This window comes from Dipodomys spectabilis, unplaced genomic scaffold (assembly GCF_019054845.1).
Source record: "Dipodomys spectabilis isolate Male_0828 unplaced genomic scaffold, ASM1905484v1 ptg000267l, whole genome shotgun sequence".
NCBI lineage: Eukaryota > Metazoa > Chordata > Mammalia > Rodentia > Heteromyidae > Dipodomys > Dipodomys spectabilis.
In genome coordinates this window covers 210,180-232,954 of record NW_024870944.1, presented here as the reverse complement: position 1 = coordinate 232,954, position 22,775 = coordinate 210,180, and positions in this window count along the sequence as shown.

Here is a 22,775-nt window from a genome sequence, read left to right as displayed (position 1 = left end):
TATTGTCTATAATGGCACATAGAACATTGATTACATTGATTACATAGGATATAGGTGTGCATAGGTATTCTACTTCATATATGACACCCAGGACTTTCACAGAAAAGGAAAACGTGTCACCATCAGCTTTTTACTACATGATTCATTGTTTGGGAGTTCTCGCATCTGAACTCATGGCCTATAGGGCCAAATTCATGAATGGGTCAGTGTCAGCATGCCATCCTGGGGCAAATTGAGCTGACAGGAAATTCCCAGGGCCTGAGATAGAGCCCCAGCGGTTGAAAAAATAAGAACAGATTGACACTCAGATGGTGGTAGGCTAATAAATATATATCTTTATAGAGTTCCAGAGATGTCTATCCATTATTCAGTTATATAGACTACATTCCTACCAATTCTTAGGTATTATTATGCCTCCATGTAATTAATGTTATTGTTTTCATCCTCAATGAGATGTACAAGTCGTTAGGTTGAAAACTAATTTTACAACTTTGGTGCAGGGGGTGGGGTGAGGAAGTGGGGTGGGGAGTATTGGATGGGGAGGAGGGGATGGATGGGAATGGATGGGAAGGGGAAACAAAAGAGGAGGCTACAATACTTGATAAGAAATGTACTCATTATCTTGCCCATGTAATTGTAATCCCTCTGTACAGTATTTTCACAATAAAATAAATAAATAAATAAACTCTTAAGTAAATTGGTTTCCTGCAAATTAAGTAAATTGCATCCCTGTAAGAAAGTGCATTCTTTTAATGTGTCATACTATATAAAATCAACCAGCCGACTGAAACCATGATGTCTAATTATATATGAGTTTCATTCACGAGCAACTCATTCAACCGTGACATTTATAAATTTCCATCATTATTCTTATAGATTGGAACGAGTCTATTAGGATCTCCCATCATCCAGAAGTGACATGACTGGGATTCGACTCTAGTCCTATATTGCCCTGCAGGACTATGGCCCAATAGCCCAATAGCCCACCAGCCTTCAGCAATGCAAGGTGAAGTACCCTTTGGAGTTGTATGGTGCAAAATCTAAAAAGGCCATCCCATCACTTATTTTCTGTGCGTTCCTCCCCCCTCCCCTCCGCAAGGCCTGGAGGTCTAGGATCCCAGGATCGTCTGTGGTTCCAGTGGCTGCACCCCAGCCTAGGGTGATGGAAGCTGAGGCAGATTTACCATGACCTGAGTTCAAGACCTTGCTTGGGAAAAAAAAACAACAACTCCCTGGCTTGTAATTGGAGCCTTTTTATCTGCCAGGCTTTGGATTTGAACTTAGGGTCTGGGTAACTCTGCAGCATTGTGGATGAAAGGGAAGCTCACCATGCTTGAGGAGAAAGAAAGGCAGGCCTGCTCCCTAGGCCTGAATTCATGCCCCAGCCCTAGGAAAGACACTATTTATATACATTGTAAAGATAGGATTTGTACCTACCTATAGATGTTCAGTCCATATCCTGTTTGTTGTGGTTATTTATTGTATTTCTGTTTTATTCATTTATTTACCACTTATTTTATTGACTGTGATAACACACATTCCATTTATTATACTGATGACATCCTATCACATATATCTAGATTTGTAGACATGTTCTCTTTCATGTCTTACACCCAGGACACTCAGAGAAAAGGAAAACAGGTGTTACACAGCACTTCTTACTCCACGATCCAATTGTTGGCAGTGCTTGGACCTGAATTCAGGGCCTAGCAGACCCAATTCATGAATGGGTGTGTCAACTCGGCAACCTCTAGCCCAGGAAGCTGCCAGGCAGTTCCCAGACCCTGAGATTGAGCCACAGGGGTGGACAAAGTAGCCATACATGGATACCATACAAGTGGTAATATACCAATAAATATATATTTGTATAGAGTGCGAGAGACATCTGCCTAGGATTCAAGTATATCAACTAGTTCCTACCAACTCTTAGGTAGTTATTATGACACCATTGAAGGAATAGGATTCTTTTCATGCTTAATAGGCTATTCATTAAGATCAATCAGGGTCCTAGGATCATTGCATCTAATTTTAGACTAGACTGATTGATGCAGTCAGAAACTTCTCATTCAATCATGAGTTTGCTCACATCCCATCGGTATTTCGATGCATAAGAAGGCCTACATTGCTGCATGGGCCTATAGCTTCCCAGATAGCCCGCTATCCTTCACCAATGCAAGGTGAAGTACTCTTTGTAGGCATGTCATTAAGACCCAGGATGGTCACCTTGGAAAGGAGCAAAATGTAAAAATCCATCCCGCGGCTTTCCTCTCTATCTCTTCCTCTCCCTCTCTCTCTCTATCTTACTCTGTGTGTGTGTGTGTGTGTGTGTGTGTGTGTGTGTGTGTGTGTGTGTGTGTGTGTGTGTGTTTTCCTGCAAGACTTCAGGGCCTAGTATCCCAGGATCGGCTATGGGCCCATGGCAGCCCACCACCCTGAGGTGATTGAAGTTGAGGCAGAGTTACCACAAACTGAGTTCAAATCCTTTTCTTGGCAATAATAATATTAATGCAACCTGGCTCAGAACTCGCAGCATTTTTCTGCCACAGCTGGGATTCCAACTCAGATCTGGGTAAATCTATAACACTGTGGGGGAAATGGAAGCTCACCATCCTTGAAGGCTACAATCAGGCCAAGTAACAGGTCCTGAATTGAAACCCCAGCACTGGAAAAAATAATGCACCCACCTATTTTACACATAGGATTTCTATTTACATATATGTATGGAATGCATCATGAGTTCAGTGTAGTTGCTCTTTTTATTGTGTGTCTTAGTCATCGAGGCATTTGTGTTTTATTGAGTATGATGACAGACATAACTGTGCCGACATGGATAACAACTTATTCCTATGGTTATAGAGTTGCCTATATAGAATTCTCCATCCTCCCTGAGATCCAGGACTTTCACAGGACAAGAAAACAGGTGGATCGATGGACTTCTCACATTAGGATTCATCTTTTGGCAGTATTGGCATTTGAACTCAGAGCTTAGCAGGCCCAATTGGTGAAAGGGTCTAAGTGAGGATACCAACCTGTGAGCAACTAAGGAGCTAGGGGGTCCTGGGAACTGAGATTAGCCCCGGGGTGGAGGTGGGTCACAATATTCATCCATTCATAAGCTGAAGCTAGTATTCTAATAAATACCTATTTAGATATAGTAGGAGATGTGGTTAGCTGTGTTGGAATCCCATCTACCATGTTGTCGGGTCTTCGTTCATCCCACAAAAGACTGACAGGGTCCTAGGAAAGGTAAGTGTGGCCACTCACCTGTTCCCCAGCCTCCCTCAACCCGGGAGACAATTAGACGCAGCAGGGAGTCAACTCAAGCAGGAAAACTCGTTTATTAACACAGAGCAAGCTGTTTTTAAAGCAAAAAAGAGTGGGTGGCATGGGAGAGGAGGAAGAGGAACCAATCACTGTCAAGGTCACACCTTTCACATGCACCTAAGTTTCCATGGTCTGGTTACATACTGTAAAGCAAATCTGGCTCTGCCCACTCAACTCCCTATCATCGCCATCTTTGCTGCCCATGTGCTCTATAGATTCCCCCTTTTTTGTTTTAATAGCAGACCCACCTCCAAGTTAGTTTTTTTCCCTCCTCTGTAAAGGTTATTTTAAAAGAATTCCATTGGTAAGGATAGCATTGGCCATGCAGGAGGTTTGAGGCAAGTCTGGGTGTTGAGATTCACCAGACAAGGATAGGGAGAGCACTTGTGCATGATCCAAGAGCCCATCCCAGTTACCTCACATCCCCACCTAGCACAATAATAAACATCAGCCCCACCACAGTTAGAAATGTCCAAAGCAGTTCAATTAATTCCTGGGCATATATAAAAGTCAGTATCTCATAAGGTCATCCTCTTCAGAACCTGGGAGCAGCCTGGGTATTGGGAGTTCCACACATAAATTACGGTGCATCCTCGTGGGCCCCCACATTCAGGCCATTCTACTATAGTCCAGAAAAACAAGGAAATTTTAAAACAAACTGCAGACATAGCAGAGCAATCCTGGGCAACTGGTGTCTTTTAAGTAAGCCAGTTGCTTGTACGTGCCTTTAAGTGAGCACAGGGGTCAAAATGACTTTGAGCTTTACTTTAAGCTCCAAATGGCTCCAAACATCTCCCCTTTCTTTGTTTAAGGAAGTGAACCTGCCTATCTTAGGTTGGGTGGATCACCTTGCCTGCCTGACCCATCATCAGGAACTTCTTCAGAGTGAAGCTGAAGGCCCTGTCTTAGGTTGGCCAGACTGACATCCCCTCTTACCCATCTCTGGCTGCAATTCCTCTCGGGGGAAATTTATTCACTTGGAGCTTGATCTTATGTAACTGGCTGGCTAAGCTCGTAAGAGTTTTGCAGTGCACGTATAACGCAAGTAAGGCATAGAAAAACAATCAGCAAAAGCATTCCCAGGCCAAGCAATGTCGTTAGCAGTCCCTTAGCATTAGTCGGGGGGGATAGCAGTCTTTGCCACTTCAGAGTCCAGAGGTGGGGGTTGTTCTGGAGCAGATTTTAGACATGTTTACAGGAAAGCATAACAAAAGGTGGTTGTACAAGCAAGTAGTAAAAGAACAATTAGAGCAGGTGACTTTAAAATAAGTTGCTCCTACAGAAATATTAAATGGTCCATGCATAATGACATAGGGTGGTGATCAAAATGAAGGTCAGGCCTCCAGGTCAAAGGTACAGCTTCTTTTGTGGTCTATTCATGATTTCTGCATTGTCAGCGCTGATCTCTGTCCAGATCACCTGTTGGGGTTGATCATCGGAGAGAGGGACTTGCAAGAGAGACACTTTAAGAAGGACTGCTTACAACAATCCCCCTGCCAAATGGCTGGGGTGGGAAATTGCCCCCTACACTCTGCAAGTCCCTCTCTCCGATGATCTTGGGGTTCCTCAGTCCTGGGCTGCCAGCGCCTGGGTAATATCCTCAGTCATTGCAGTTGTCTGAGCCTGTAAAGCTAAAGCTAGTGATTGGGACTGGTACTGTTGCATTCTCACATCCTGCGAGGCCACCACCCATCTGCTCAGTGAATGCTCTCTCAATCCCGCACAGGCCATGCAGTGGTCTGACTTCACCCCTTCCCAGACCAGTAGCTTTACAAACTGATCTCGGAGGTTCCCTGCTGTCAGCTTGTGGTGAATGCTCTGTTGGACTCAGTGTACAAACTCAGCTAGAGGATCACCAGGTTTTTGCCTCACTCCTGCTATAGGGGACTCAGTAGGCCCATCATCCAGTTTGTACCACGCGGCAAGTCCTGCTTGCCTCACCTGGTCACGGTATGGGCCAGATATTGCTGCCTGTTGGACGCCATTGGAGTACCCTTCCCTGTCCCTGTTAACATGGCATAAGTAATAGGTATCATGGGTAGAGCCTGCCAATTATTTTCTACTCACCCTCTGCATTCCTCCTTAAAGAAAGCAGACATTTAATAAACTGAGAACTGGTGAGGACGGCTTTAGCCACATCCAGCCAGGCTTTAGGGACACCTGGGTGATAAGAAATGTCCTGTAATAAGCTCTGGGCCCAAGGAGAGTTTGGGCCATCTTCCGCCACTGCGTTGCAGAGCTCTTTAAGATCCTTAGCTTCCCATGGATACCATTCCAAGGGCCTGATTGCTCCTGGTGCCAGATTGACCAGATACACTTGGGGAAGCAAATTCTGTGGCCTAGGGTCCATGCTCTCAGGTGGCCCTTCCCTTCCAGGGTAGGCCTCCTAGTAGGTTACTTCCCCAGCCCTCCACCCCTCCATGGATGGTTCGTAGGGGTCCGCGTCTTGCAGGTATCTCTAACAGATCGCGTAGGGTTCCGTACCTCCCCTCCAATCAGGGGAATAAGGAGGGTGTCTACGACCACCAGGGGCATCTGAATCAGAGGGACTAACATTCACACTCGTTTTGACTTCTATGGTGCATGTTTCAGTGTGTTCTAGGTCAAATTTGACCCATTCTTTTTCCTTCTCACTTCCCAAGTCCTCCTTTACTCCTTCTAGGCATAATGTTGCCTCCTGCTCCTTCTTCTGTGAGATAGCATTACCCATAGTAAGGGTTTCACTTACTCTGACAGACTGCTTAGCCTCTGCCGGTAGTTTTTCCTTTCGTGCCCCATGCTGGGAGCCAGATGTTGGGTCTTCGTCACTCCCAGGAAAGACGGACAGGGTCCGAGAAAAGGTAAGTGCAGCCGCTCGACCATTCCCCAGCCTCCCTCAGCCCGGGAGACAATCAGCCCTGGATCCTCCTTGCTCAGATGGCCTTCGGTCACCTGTCAAGCTCGAGTTGGCTAGAGCCACCAGCAACCCCCCATTCCCCACTCCACTGCCAGCCTGTTGAGAGGGATGTCAGAGGCTCAGCTGAGGAAAAGGACAGGACATCCTATGACTGAGGCCCTCCCTCTGAGGCATGGGAGACCCTATGCCATCTAGCACTGCTGTACCAGAATCTGCTGGAGGCAGCCAAATATTTGGACAGCCAGACTTGTGCCCCAGAGAAAATATGGAACACAGGCCACTGGCAATTTACGACTCATTGTAGACCCTGATAGGGAGCTAAAGGCAAGGTCGGTGTGGAGGAAGGGCACCATCTGAAAGAGGAGGATAGGCACCTAAGAAGGGGACAGAGAAAGATGAGATAAAATTACACACAGAGACACACAGACACACAGACAGACAGACAGACAGACAGACAGACAGACACACACACACACACACACACACACACACACACACACACTCATGGACATTCCAAGGCCTCAGCGGTTCCTGAGAACAGAACCACGAACTCCCTCCATTCGGATCATATCTGACCTGTGAGAAGATGGCACTATCATAATCAGTCCAACTGTAGACACAACATTGAGCCTCTAACATATCTGGAATGTCTCATAAGCCAGCATGGAATTTCCTACCATACACACTGCTATGTGGAAAATTCAGCCACCTCTTTGTTTATTGCTGGTCATGGAGTTTGAACTCTGGTCCAGGGCACTGACTTTCAGCTCTTTAGCTGAAGATGATCACTCTACCACTTGAGCCGCAGCGCCAGTTCCTGTTTTCAGGTGGCTCATTGGATATGAAGTATCATCAAGCTGGCCTTAAACCGTGGAATTTACATCTCAGCTTTATGAGTAACTAGGATGACAGTTGTGAGCCACCAGCCGCACCCTGCTTTAGCCACGTTCATATACCCAGAGGAAACTCAATTGTCAGGCCACGAACTTCTTGCAACCCTTTCAAACTTTGACACTCAGCATCCAAATCCATCCTTCAATGGAGAGAATACAGGCACAACAATCCGATCCCTGCACCCATTCACCCACTCACTGCCTGCCAAAGGTCTTGTCCCCTTGAGTTCTTGGTAAGGCACCGCCCATCCTACTGTGGCTTCAAACTGGGGAAAACATGGGGAGTTCTTAGAAATATCTGTACAGTGAGGCCAGCATCTGGTCTCTCAACCACCTCCACATTTTGCAAGCAAAGAAGTTTTTCTTTCTTTCTCTTTTTTAGGTTGTGGGGCTTGAACTCTGGGCCTGGGTGCTGTCCCTGAGCTCTTCAGCTCAAGGCTTGAGCCACAGCACCCCTTTTGGTTTTGTGGTGGTTTGTTGGAGATAAGAGTATCAGGGTCTTTCCTACCCAGGCTGGCTTTGAACTGTGATCCTCAGATCTCACCCCCTGAGTACCAAGGATGACAGTCATGAGCTATTGGCACCCGGCCAAAGATACTTTTCCATGCTTGTCATCTTATCCCCTTAGGAGACTAAGATTTGAGGACTGCAGTTGGATGCCACCCTTGGCAACAAGTCCATGAGAACTATTTATCTCCAATTAAACCGAAAAAAGCTAGAAGTAAAGCTCTGGTTCAAATGATAGAGTCCTATCTTGGAGCATAAAAGACAAGACACTCCCTAATTTTAAGCATTTCCTAGCAAAGATCCACCCAAGAAAGGGAAGCAGGTGGGCACACAGGTGCTCAAAGCACACACGCAATAATCAAGACTCTCAGAACAGATCCCACCCTGCTATGATTCTCTAGATAATTTGTCCTACACCATGGCAGTCTTAGATGGGACTGACCATGCACCAAATTAGGACGTTCAAGTACGATCTCATAGTGAGGATCCCCTGACATTATCAAAGACTCAGGATCTCTCAGAGTCCTGCCTCAACACTGGACAGTAAGGTGAGATCTAGTTATCCAAACACATGAAGTGGGAAACAAAGGGTTTCTTGGTCAAGGGACTGAGACTGGGGGCTCTAGCTCCCTCTCTCTTGGGAAGGTGAAAAGGGCTGATCTATCCCAGGAATGTTTCTGTGTTTGAGTATTATCAAAAAAGCAACCCTGCTCAGAGCCCAGTGCCTCTGGTTTTCCCACCAGTCTCTACCCAGCTCTGCCCCACTTTCAGCCTGCCCTCTCTGAATCCCAAATTTGCCATCTAGATTAAAGACTGGGCCAGCAAAGAGACCCCTTTCTGCCACTGAGAATGTCAGTCACGGGGCCCTAGCACCCTCTCGAAGTCTCAGGGTGACATGGGGCTTTCCTGTGACAGTGGCATGCTTACCTCTGTCTCTAGTGGAAGATTCAACACCAGGGTTGTCATCTTCAGAGTGAGCCCTGGAAAGTCCCAGTCCCCAAGGATGTACTGCACAGGCATCCTGCAGTGAATGACAGCCAGGTCGTCAACGGTGAAACCAAGGGGCCAGGACTTTTAATAGCAGTGTGGCTGGATCAAAGGCTCTATCACTGGTAGTCTAAGCTGTCAGGTGAGATCATGGCTAAAATGTCCTGACACACCTGACCTGGGATCATCCTCCCTCTTCATCTTCCTAATTATCACTTGCCTCCCCCCTTCACACTCCCTCACCCCAATACCTCCCTAGCCCTTGGACACTTTCTTCTTATCTGACCAGAAAATAAACTCGTTGGGGCCAGGGATGATTGAAACCTGGTGACCCACCCTGATCCCTAGGGTCTACTGAGGTTGCTTTCCTCTGCAGTCGGTTGAGCACACAGCTCCTGGATGTCATGAACTTGCTGAGGGGTCAGTGGCTTGATCCTATATAATGGCTTTAATCTCTGAAACTGTCCCCACAGAGATTGTGAATGGTTGGCTCCCTTGATCCAGGAACTCGAAAATAAGTCTTGCATGTTCTCCCTTCTTCCTTCCTTTCCTCTTTTTCTCCCTCTGTACTTCCCTCCTCTCTCTCTGTCTCTGTCTATCTCTCTCTCTCTCTCTCTTTCTCTCTGTCTTTCCTTTATTTGTGTCAGTGATGGGCCTTGAACTCAGAGACTAGGTGCTATCCCTGAGCCTTTTTACTCAGGCTTGAGCCATACATCTACTTCTGGTGTTTTGTTTTTGGTAGTTAATTGAAGACAAGAGTCTTACAGGCTCTCCTGCCCGGGCCAAAAGCCTCCATCCTTGGATCTCAGCTTCCTAAGTAATTAGGATGACAGGCCTGAAGCACCAGCATCTAGCTCAAACCAAGGTTTCTTCATGTTCTGTGGAAACAGTCCTGGAACCTCTCATTGTCTAAGACCTCCCAGAGCATGGTGCACACTGTATAGGTTTGTTGGATAAATAAATGAGCATCTGTCTATGACAATACTACAGAAAATTCCTATCGGATTCAGGTAAGTATCATCTGTAATTATTCCTCTGACGAAGCCTGATGTAGCTCTCCCACAGTTCCCTCTCCTCCTTCTTCACGTCCTCCTGGTGGTACCACACTTAACTGTTTTGACTCCTAGGATGTGAGCCATGATGTACTCACTGGATTCCAGGGCCTCTAGGATGCCTATCTTCTCAAAGATCTCTGTCCAGTGGCTGACCAGCTCTGTGGCACTCAATTCACCACTCAGGTATGAACGAGGTTGCCATGAGCTGAACGACTGGCTCAAGAGGCCTCCTCTCCTCCCCCTGGGGCCAGCCAGGATGGTCTACCACATCCAGCCCCCAAGTTTCATGTTGCAGACAAAGGATCTTTGAGGCAGCCTGAGGTCTCTGATTCTCCCAGAATCCAGTGCAGTTGCTGGGAATCGTCTCTGCTCATAGCTGGCAGGCTGGGGATGGCAAGGTCACACTCTCTGCTCCTCAGGACGTACCCGACTGAGGTGGTCACCCTAGAGAGAACTGGAGGAGATTCAGCAGCTACCAGAGAAAGGCAGTCAAGGCACAACGTTCAAAGCAAGAAATAATCTGGCTTGGGAACTCTGCCTTTGGCAGCTGAAATCGTCCATCCAAGGCATTAGTGGAAATTGCCAGCTTAAATAAAAAAAACCTGGAAAATGAAGCATTTAAATTGTCCCAATCAAACTTAAAGGGTTCCAAAATCAGTGGTCCCCTTTTGCTTCCAGACAGCCTACAACAGGTTACAGAAACTGGCATTCATCAATCCCTGTCTAACTGCCATGTCCTGATACCAAGCGGGCTCCAGCAGGAGTAATGGACTTGCCTACCACTTTCAATCTTGAAACGTCCCAGACAGGACACAGATTGGAGTCTGCAAGATACCAGGGAAGATTGATCACTGGTGCACTGCCCCGGGAGAGAATCCACGCCACCAGTGGGGCCCCGGAGCCCTGGGCCTGGATGCCCACAGAGATCATAAACGCCCTAGATAAGGATCCCCTCTCATCCTCTGTCATGGTGAAACATCTCCCATGTCACACTGTACACCAGCCCCTAAAACCTCACAGCCCCTGCCCTACCCTTTCACCCATCTCCTTCCCCAATTATGTTTGGCAGACACATTCCCAACCCTTGAATTAGCTCCAACTATACACTGAGAGCAGAGTGTCTGTCTGGAAGAGTGTGGCTGTGGAAACACTTGCCTCACCAAACTTCTGGCCTGGGATAGAAGGACAGGTGTCCACTCGAGTTCACACAGGTCTCCTAGGGGAGGGCCACGCAGGCCCAGCAGCTACTGTGGGCTACAGGAAAGGGGCAAAAGAGAGGTGGAAAGGGGAGGAAAGGAATGTGTACTGAAATCTTCCAGAGAGGAGCCATGAAACTGTGAAGGAGAAAACAAAAATTGTGGCTCGGCTCATACTTGGTACTGATGAAAAAGAACAACAACATGTACATATACACAGAGAAATAAAATGCTTTTGCTGTTTTTAAACAAGGTCTCTCTCTCTCTCTCTCTCTCTCTCTCTCTCACACACACACACACACACACACACACACACACACACACACACACACACACACAAATCCAGAACACTGACAGAAGTGTCTTCCATGCAGCACCTGCAATTTGCCAAATGATCACTCACCTGAGCACAGTCAGGCTGTACAAGGAGAAAGATGATCTCTCTCTCTCTCTCTCTCTCTCTCTCTCTCTCTCTCTCTCATACACACACAGACACATACACACACAGACTCAGAGTAGGGCCTCTCTTAATTTTGTTGGTTACTCATCTGGGACAATGTACAGCTGGAGCATCCAGGTTCCCATTCTCCATTCCCTTTTCAGAACCAAGGGTTCCCAACCAAAGGAAGCACCACTGTTATGACACAGCACCACCCTGCCTCTCACCTTCTCCAGGGCCAAACCCTTCCCCTTGGGAACAACCAGCCTTAAATCCCCATTCACCAAAACCTTAAGCCAGGATGCTGGGTGAAGGGATCCCCAGACAGGTGGCTCCTCAGAGCCAGGACTGAAAACAAGCAAGGGGTCATGGGGTCCCCAAGGGGGTGTCTGACCTGGGGTGGGTGTAGTGTTGAGGAAATGGATGGGGTTATAAAGGCTACATACATGGACAGACTCCCTACTTCCAGCCTAGATGTTTCTGGGCGACTGGGTGGATTCTTGGAGGGACAAGGAAAACAGATGGACCAGGAGCACCAGCAGATGCTGGCAGAGCTGGGGAATGTGTCCAACCTGTGAGTACTGTTGACAGTTGGGGGGGGGACAAGCCAGGTGTATGTGTGTCAGAGGGAGTGTGTTCCTCCCAGATATTCACCTTTCATCTGACGCCCAGTGCTCTCACCTCCCTAGTGGGATTTTCTGATACCCTCCTCAGGTGAGAGGGTGACTGAGAACAGAGGACAAGGACTCACACAGAAAGGGGTCGCTATCTTCTGCATCCACCACCACCCCACCCCCAGAAAAAAGGAAAAGACCCGAGAAGGCAGGTGTGAAGTTGCTGCTACCCACCTCTTTATAAAGCCACAAAGTTCCCACTTAGGAAAGGACGGGTGAAGATGTGGGGCTGTGTGGTTCCCATTGCTCCAGGCCAAGGGCTTGGTGATGCCCCCTGCTCACCCAACCCTGCATCTCCCATTTCCTGGGACACTGACACTAGGGATGGGGGTGGGATCCTTGGGTCGACACCCACTCCTCCACCCACCACTCCTGGGGAGCATTTGTGGCAGAGCCAGAGCTGGCCCCTGGCACTGGTGAGGCAAGGTTGGGATGTGAGAAGGGAAGCGGGAGTCGTGGGTCTGGGTTGGGGTGGGAGGGGGGGTGTGGGAGAGGTCACGAGGTGAGGGCCCATGGGACGGCCACTCCTGTGCAATGCTGGGAGATGCTATAGGCTGCCATTCTGGGTGCAGCGGGCAGCAATGGCAGCATCATAGCAGATGCTCAGGCCCAGAGCAGAGGATGGGGAGCCAGGACGTGGTCAGGGCCACAAGTTGGCCTGGGGCACATCACTGTATGACTCTGAGAGGCGCTGCAGGTCTGAGCTAGCAGCCCATGTTTGAAACGTGATGCCATGGGGAGGGCAGGAAAGGGGGGCAGGACAGGGGCAGGCGGGTGGCAGGGCTGAGCCCACCCCAGGCCCAGCTGAGATCCTGGCACTGGAATCTCAGACTCAGGGCCTACTTGGCCTCTGAGCCTCCCAGGGCCTGTGGGAGGGATGTGCCTGCTGTGCTGGCTTTGTGTGCTCTGTGCTCCTGGCCCAGTCCCTTGATCCTACAACAGCAGAAGCCAGCCATTGATGCCGCCTCCCCTGGTGCTTGTGCCTGCTCTTCTCTGCTGTCTCTCTCTGCCCCCTACTTCTCTCCCGGGCTGCCCCACCCACGCTGCACAAGTGAGCCAGCCCCCATGTGCCCCTGGCTGCAGCAGATATGTGCCCACTGGGCCACCTCCTGTCCCCCCATTCCTGACCTTGTGGTGCCCTGACTGCCCTAAGGCTAACAGGCCATGGAAGAAGCAGCCTCACCTCAGCTCAGAGCTTCCTCCCAACCCCAGCAGCTGCCCATGGCATTGAAGCCCTCCCTCAGCCCAACGGCTGGGAGAGACTCTTTTCCATCCACCCCACACACTAAGCAGGTGCATGGTTACCCTTTGATAGTGTATGTGTGTGTTTGTTTGTGTGTGTGTGTGTGTGTGTGTGTGTGTGTGTGTGTGTGTGTGTGTGATTTTCAGGGATACCTTCCTCTCAAGGACTCAGAACATAGCACCCTTTTGGATGACAGCACACAGCATACTTTAAAAAAAATAGCACAAAAACCTGTGTAATGGACTCAGCACAATGCACCTTTTGAAGGAGTCAGGACATAACAACCTTAGGGATCCTCATGGTAATCTAATGACCAATAAAATTAGACATGTCATTTTGACATCACCAAGCTTAAATTTCATACAATTATGACAGCATATGTCATAGTGAAATTATAGACATATTGTGAATGCCTATTTTGTGATTTCATTCTATCTCAAGCAAGCAATATTGGTGGATTTCAGAAATCCATTGTAACCTCAAAGCCATTGTGACATGAAAATCCTTTTGTGATATCACAGTGCCATTGTGAAATCATTAACCTGTTGTGACATCACAAACCTGTCTTGTCCATTGTGACCTTCTCACCAATGTGACATCACAAAGCCATTGTGAGATCACATTGCTGTTGTGACATTACAATCACCCTGAGACCTCCCAACCCCATTATGACATCTTTAGCACTTTGGAAAAAACACATGGCCTTTGTGACACCACAGTCCCTTTGTGTATCCATTGTGAAATGTCAATTGAGATCAGATATGCCATTGTGATGTCACAAAGCATTTACAATATAATCATAGGTGTGACATCACATTGTCATTTTGACAACATCAGGTCATTATGATATCCCAAATCTATAATGACATCATACCATTATGACATCACATTGTCATTGTGACATCATATTTACATTATGAATGCCTATTATGTGATTTCATTATATTTCAAATGTAGCATGTGGGTTCATATCAAAAACACATTTTGACTTCATAACCATTGTGACATCACAATCTCTTTGTGACAAAACGTTGCCATTGTGATATCTCTAAACAACTGTGACAACTCAAACATGTCCTGTCCTCGTAAGTTTTGTGACATGTTGTCACTGTGTTATGTTAAGCCCATTGAGAGCTCATTCTATTTTGACCTCATATTATTTCAGGTATGACATAAAATATTAATAATATACTGTGACATCATGAGTATTGTGACATCCCAATGCTAGATGTAATGACCATTGTGTCACATTGTCACATCACAAATCTATTCGACTTCATCACATTTGTGCCAACATATGCCTTTGGAATCCTCACAATCCCATTCTAAACTCATATGCTCATTGAGAGTTATTGACAATTGAGGTGTCGAAAGCCATTGTCACATCACCAATCTACTACGACATCACAAAACTATTTTGAACTCATCACTATTATGGCATCACCAACTAATTGTGATTATAACAACACTCTTATGACATGATAATTTGACATCATATTGCAATTGTGATATTACTGTACCATCATGCTTTCACAAACCTATTATGACCTCATCACATCTTAGAAAATGCACGGCCTTTGGGACATCAAGCTCCTTCTCTGAACTTGTATCATGGTGAACTTGTAGCAATTGAAATTTGAAATAAGGTGTGAGATTACAAACTAGTTTGACATCACTTACGCATTTTTATAAGATTAACACTTTGACAAATGTAACCTGTTAGGATCCTTAGCACTTTTGACAAAAAACATGGCGTTTGTGTCATCACAGTTCATTTGTGTATGTCATTGTGACTTCATTCTCATATCCTCATTATAAACTAATGGCAGTTAAGATCTGACATGTCATTGTGACATCGCAAACCCTTTGTGACATCATCAGACTGTCATTATGATATCATCAGCTCATTGTGACATCACCAAGCTACAGTGACATCATAGCATTATGACACGCATTGCCATTTTGCTGTCATAGACACATTGTGAATGTATATCCTGTGATTTCATTCCATTTCAAATGTGGCATATCAGTTGATATCAGAAACACATTGTGACCTCATAACCATTGTAACATTATAAACCCTGTGGGACGTCATAACCATTGTGACACCATATTGTTGTTATCACAGCTTTAGCTTATGGTGAGAACACAAAATGAGAATGACATTATAGAATTTGCCATTATGTCATTATGACCTCATAGTCAGATTATGAATGCCAAATCTGTGATTTCATTATATTTGAAATGTGGCATGTGGGTTGATATCAGAAACTCATTGTGATGTCATAACCATTGTCACATCAGAATCCCTTTGTGGCATCAATTTGGCAATGTGACATCACAATAGCAATATGATGCTACTAAGGCACCATGATATCACAGTGGTCATGAACTCACAATGGGTTTCTGATATCAACAAACAGGCCACATTAGAAATAGAATCAGATAACATAATAGGCAAACACAACATGTCTATGATATCAGAATGACAATGAGATGTTACAATGCTATGATATCATTGTAGATTTACATGTCAAAATGAGTTGACGGTGTCATAATGGCAGCATGATATCACAATTATAATGTCAGAAAGGATTTTTTTATGTTTAAATGGTATGTCTGATGTCAGTTGTCATTAGTTCCCCATGAGGATATGGATACAAAAATGTTCTGTGATGTCACAGAGGCCATGTATGTTTTCAAAGGTGGTAAGAGGTCATAATAGGTTTCAAAGGGCACAATGTGATCCATAATGAGACAATGAAAATGAGATGTCCCATTGGGTTTTTGATGTCACAATGGTGATGAGGTCACAATGGTTTTGTGATGTCACAGTTTGTAATATCAGAATGATACATCCAATTTCAATTACTCATAATTCAATATGAGGATACCAGGTGATAGAAGAAGCTTCATAGTATGTGGTCATACTATGTGAAAACTCAATGGAACAGTGATTTCACAATGACAATGTGATGTCTCAACATCATGTTATAATAATGTTTTGATGTCACAATTGGTGATGCCATACTGATGAGGAGGTCTCAATAGATTTGAGATGTCCCTAGGGGTTGGTGATGTCATAATGACATGTGGGATCTCAATTGTCATTAACTCACCATGAGTATATGAGTTTGGGAAGGGATTCTGATGTCACCAAAATATATGTAGTCAAGAAGGTGAAGAACTAACAGGTCTGAGATATCACAAAGTGACACAATGGTTATGATGTCCAGCGGTGTGATATCAGATGTTACATTGGATTTTAGATATCTCATGTCATATTTGAATTATGAAGTCGAACACAGATTTTCAACTCACAAAGGACCTAAGATATCACAATGGTATTTCACAAAAGTTATGAGGACAAGAGAGGTATTTGATATCACAGTGGGTTAATGATATAACAAAGGCAAAGTGCTGTGACAGAGAGATTTTGATGTCACAAAGGTTATGAGTTCACAATGGTTTCCTGATATCAACCCACATGGCACATTTGAAATAGAATGAAATCAAAGAATTGGCATTCACAATGGGTCTATGACATTAAAGTGACAACGTGATGTCAAGGCAGCAATGTTTGATAGGATATGTACTCATTACCTTACTCATGTAACTGTAATCCCTCTGTATACTACACTAACAATAAAAAACGTACAGAAGAAAAAAGAGAAAAAAATGGTATGATGTCATTGCGGTTTGGTGTTGTCACAATGAGATGATGGTGTCATGATGACAATGTGATTTCACAGTCATAATTATTGCACAAAGTCTTTGTGACCCTACAATGCTATGTGTGATCACAATTTCATTAATTCACTATGAGGATATGGGTACACAAAGGGTCTGTGATGACACAGAGGTCATGTGTATTTTAAAGGTGCTAAGATTTCACAATTGCTTTGTGATGTCACAATGTGATTGTGAAGGCACAACAGCAATGTGATATCACAAAGGGTTTGTAATGTCACAGTGATGATGAGGTCACAATGAGTTTGTGATGTCACTATGAGTTTGTATTATTACAATGACATGTCCAATTTCAATTTCTGCTAGTTCAAAATGAAGATACAATTTCAAAGAAAGAATCTGAAGCTCCAAAACAATGAACTTTTAGTCATAACGTGTGATATGCTGCCATTAGGATATTTTAGGCCTTTAGTATGCTTATATTCAGTTTTCAAACTCATAATTCAGGGATAACATCTGATATCAGAAATTGACTCTGACAATATGAACATTGTGACATCACATTGATAGACATCAAGACCATGGTGTCACATTGTGAACTCACAAATCTGTTAGGACTTCATCACATTTGTCTCAACACATGTCGTTGGAGATAACACAGTCCTTTTGTGAACTCATATCTTCATTGTGAATTAAAGACATTTGAGAATCGGCATGCCATTGTGACATTTCCAACCAATTGTGACAGCACAAACCTATTATAGTAGAAACACATTGTGATCTAATAGCCATTGTGGTAGCACAATCCCTTTGTGATCTCACATTTCCATAGTGATATCACTAACCCACTGTGAAATTCCAATCCTCTCATACCCAATCCAGGTATGAAATGTGATACCCGAATCCAGTGTGACATCTAGATCATGGTGACATCACACTGATAGATGATATAAGCATTTTGTTACATTTTGACAACACACACCTGTTAGGACTTCATCATTTTTGAGACATCGCATGCCTTTGGAGACATCACAGTCCCTTTGTGAGCCCATATACTCATTGTGAGTTGACAATTGAGATCACATGTGTCATTTTGATGTCACCAACCCATTATGACATCACACACCTCTTGTAAACTCATCACCACTATGGCATCACCAGTTGTAGTAACAAAACTTTATTAAGTCATCATATTGCAACATCTCATTGCCATAGTGATATCACTGTTCCAATGGTTTTTCAAAAACCTTCATAGCTTCTTCATAGCATTTTAGAAAATTCATGGCCTTTTATATTTCAGTCTTCTTCTGTGAACTCATATCCTCATTGTGAAATAGTAGCAACTGAAATTGGACATGTGAGTATGAGATGTGACTTCACAAAACGTTGATTTCATCACCAATGTGACATCACAAACCCATTGTAAGTTTTCATTGCCATTTGATATCATTATCACATTGTGACATCCCAAACCTATTTAGACCTCTCAGCACATTTGTAAAAACACATGGCCTTTGTGACATCACAGTCCCTTTGTGTAACTATACCCTGATTATGAACTGGCAATTGATATCAGACATGCCATTATAACATCATGAACTCTTTGTGACATCACCAGTGTGACATAACATCATTATGACAGGATCAACTACTTTTGACATCACAAAACTACGACAAGATAGCACTATGAGATCACACTGTCATTGTGATGTTATAGACAGGTTGTGGATGCCTGTTTTTAATTTCTTTTTGTCGGTCGTTGAGCTTGAACTCTGGACTTGGGTTCTGTCCCTGCTCTTCAGTTCAAGGCAAACACTCTATCGCTTCAGCCACAGCACCACTTCTGGTTTTCTAATGGTTTTTATTGGAGATAGTCTCATGGACTTTCCTGCCTGAGGTGTCTTTGAAGTGCAATCCTTAGATCTCAGCCTCCTGAGTAGCTTGTATTACAGTCGTGAGCCACTGGCGCCCGGTTTATTCATTCTTTTTCAAATTTGACATGTGTGTTGATATCAGAAACATAATGTGACCTCATAACCATTGTAACATCATAAATAAGCAATGACATCAAATTGTCATTATGACACCTTCAGCTCATTGTGACATCACCAAACAACAATGGCATCATAGCATGATAAATCACAATGACATTGTTACATCATAGTCATAACAGTGTGAAGGCCTATTCTGTGAATTCATTCTATTTCAGAAACCCATTTTGACCATATAACCGTTGTGATATCACAATCTTTTGTGACATCATTAATCTGCTGTGCCATCACAAACCAGTCCTTATCAGTTTTGTGACATGCTGCCATTGTCATATGTTAAGCCCTTTGTGAGCTCATAATCTGTTTTCAATCTCATATTTCTGGTATGATATGTGATATCAGAAATCCCCTGTGACATCATACTGCCAGATATCATGAGTATTGTATCACATTGTGACATCACAAACCTATAAGAACGACATCACATTTGTCACAACACATGCCTTTGGAGACATTACAGTCCCTTCTTGAACTCATATATTCATTCCTAATTAATGACATTTGAGATCTGCCATGCCACTCTGACATCATGAACCCTTTGTGACATCACAAAATTATTGTGACCTCATCACGAGAATGGCATCAACAAATAATTGTGGTATCAAAGCATTATTTTGACATGATATTGTGGTATTGCCATTGTGATATCACTGTCCCATTGTGTTTTTACAAACCTATTTGGCCACATCACATCTTAGAAAATTCATGGCCTTTGAGACTTAAAGCTCTTTATGTGAACTCGTGTACTTATAACTTCTAAGGCCAAGAGACAAACCATCAAGTCACATTTAATATAATAAACCAATTTACACTAGAAAGGGGACTGTGATTACCTTATCCTGGACTGGATACCCAGGACTAAGAGCAACCTTGACCACCAAACCTCAGACCTTCAATGGGCAGCCCCACCCTTTCTTAATTGGTCTGTAAACCACCAGCCAAAAAATTATGATCTCCAAAGCTCCAAACCTCAATGGGCAAGGCTTTTTACTTTTCCATTCCTCCCTCCTTCGCTACAGACTTGTCCTTCCTTCCTGGTCTTTCCCTATTTCCCTTCCACCACTTCCTTCAGGCCTCTCCAGTCTCCACAGGCCTGCCCTACTCTGCCCCAGTGACCACTTGCCAACCTTCTGCTCTCCCTCAACATCCTCTCTTCTCAAGTTTTTCCCTTCCTGCTGTCTCACCACCTTCTTCCATCTGGGTAGCTCCCATTTTTATGTCCCCTTCCAATGCTCTGAAAATGCAACTTATATATAGGTTGTATCCCTCTTCACTCCAATGTGTCTTCTGCCTAACAGTTTTCAACCGTCACTTCCCAAACTGCCCAATGTTCAATTACTTCTTGACAGCTCACCATGTGAGTCTTGACACTACCACCTTTGGCGGTATTCCCCACACTCTCCGGTTGGCCAGGCCAAGAATTTACAATGATTATCGGCTCCCACAGATAATTCTGGCCTCACTGGTTATTACAGTATCCTCATAGTGAATTAGAAGAAACTGAAATTGTATATGTCATTGTTGTATTACTTGATGAGACATCACTAACCCATTGTGACCTCATCACCGTGGTGACATCACAAACTCATTGTGATATCACATTGCCATTGTGTCACCATGCTCACATTGTGACATCCCAATCATATTATGACCTCAGAAGCTTTGAAAGAAAGCATGGCTTTTGTGTCATCACAGGACCTTTGTGTACCCATATCCTCATTTTGAGCTAATGACAATTAAGATCAGACATGCCATTTTAACATCTCAAAACCTTTGTGACATCATCACCAGTGTAACATCACATTGTCATTATGACAACATCAGCCCATCGTGATGTCACAAAACAATAATGACATCATAGAATTATGACATCCCATGGTAATTGTGATGTCACAGATACAATGGAATGTCTATTCTGTGATTTCATTCTATTTCAAATGTGGCAGGTGTGTTATCAGAAATAGATTGCGAACACATAACCATTATGGCATCACGATACCTTGATGACACTACATTGCCATTATGATATCACTAACCCACTGTCTATCCTATCCTCATATATGTTTTGAAATGCTGCCAGTGTCATCTCTGGCCTCTCTAAGCTCATAAACTGTTTAACTCATAATACTTCAGGTATGACATGTGATATCAGAAATCCACTGTGACATCACGACCAATGTGGCATCACACTGCCAGATGTCATGACCACTGAGTCACATTGTGACATCACAAACATTTAATACTCATTCCACTTGTGCATTATCCCTTGTGAACTTGTATATTTATTGTTAATTAGAGTTCTGGCATGAGATTGTGACATCAACATCCCATTGTGAAATCACAAATCTATGTGACCTCATCAGCTGTATGGCATTACCAACTAGTTGTGTAATGGTAACATCACATTGCTAATGGGATATCTCTGTCCCATTGCATTTTCACCAATCTATTATGTCTGCATAATATTTTACAAAACCCATGGCCTTTCTGACTTCTAGCTCCTTATGTTAACTCGTATCTTCATTGTGATCTAGTAGAATGAAATTAGATATTTAATGGTGATATTACAAATTCGTTGTGACATCACTATCCAAGTGTGACTTTATCACCACTGTGACATCACAATCCCATTGTGACATCACATTTCCACAGTGATATCATGATCACCTTGTGATATCTCAAATCTCTTGTGACCTCTTAACACCTTTGAAAAAGGACAACTGACATCAGACATGCCATTGTACCATTACAAACACTACATGACATCATCTCCAGAGTGAGATCACATTGTTGTTAGGATACCATCAGCCCATTGTGATATCCCTAAATGACAATGACATCGTAGCATTATGACATCACATATTCATTGTGATGTCCTAGAGACAATGTGATTGCTTAGTCTGTGATGTCATTCTATCTCAAATGTGGCATATAGTTTGATTTCAGAAACCCATTGGGACCACATCACCATTGTGATATTACAATACCTTTGTGACCTCATATTGACATTGTGATATCATTAATGCAATGTAACATCACAAATCTGTCTTGTCCTCATAAATTTTGAAACAAGCGTCTACCTTGACCTGGGCTTGATGCCCAGAGCTAAATGCAGCCTCAACCATGAACCCTCAGAACTCCACAGAGCAGCCCTGCCATTTGTTAACTGTTCTTCAAACAACTAACCACCAAAATAATGATCTCCAAAGCTCCACATTTCAAAGGACAAGGCTTTTTCTTATCTCTTCATCTTCGTTCACTACAGACCTGTCCTACATTTCAGGTCTTATTTTTTTCCTTCCACCATTCCCTTCTCTTCAGGCTGTTCTACTCTTGACAGGCCTGCCCTATCCAGGCGGCCAGGTGCCATCCTCCAGCTCCTGATCTCCCTCAATTTCCTCTCCTCCCAGGTCTTTACCTTCCTGCAGTCTCATCACTTCTTTCCTTCCAGGCCCTTCCCCTTTTTCTGTCCCCTTCTGTTGCTCTGAACATGCAGCCTATATATAGGCCGTACCCTTCCCCCACTGCAATATGTTTCCTACATAACAGTGTTCAATCATCACTTCCCAAATGTCCATACCCAATCACTTCTTGGCTGCTCACCATGTGGGGCTTAACATCCTATCTCCTTCAACAGCATGTCCTGTCCCTTTCAGCAGCATACACCCCTCTCTCTGGTGGTCCAGACCAAGAGGCCATGATGACTATCTGTTCCCGTGGATTATACGGGCACTGATGGTTATTACAGTGTCCTCATGGTGAACTAGGAGCAATTGAAATTGGACGAATAATTGTGATATTACAAACTCGTGACATAACT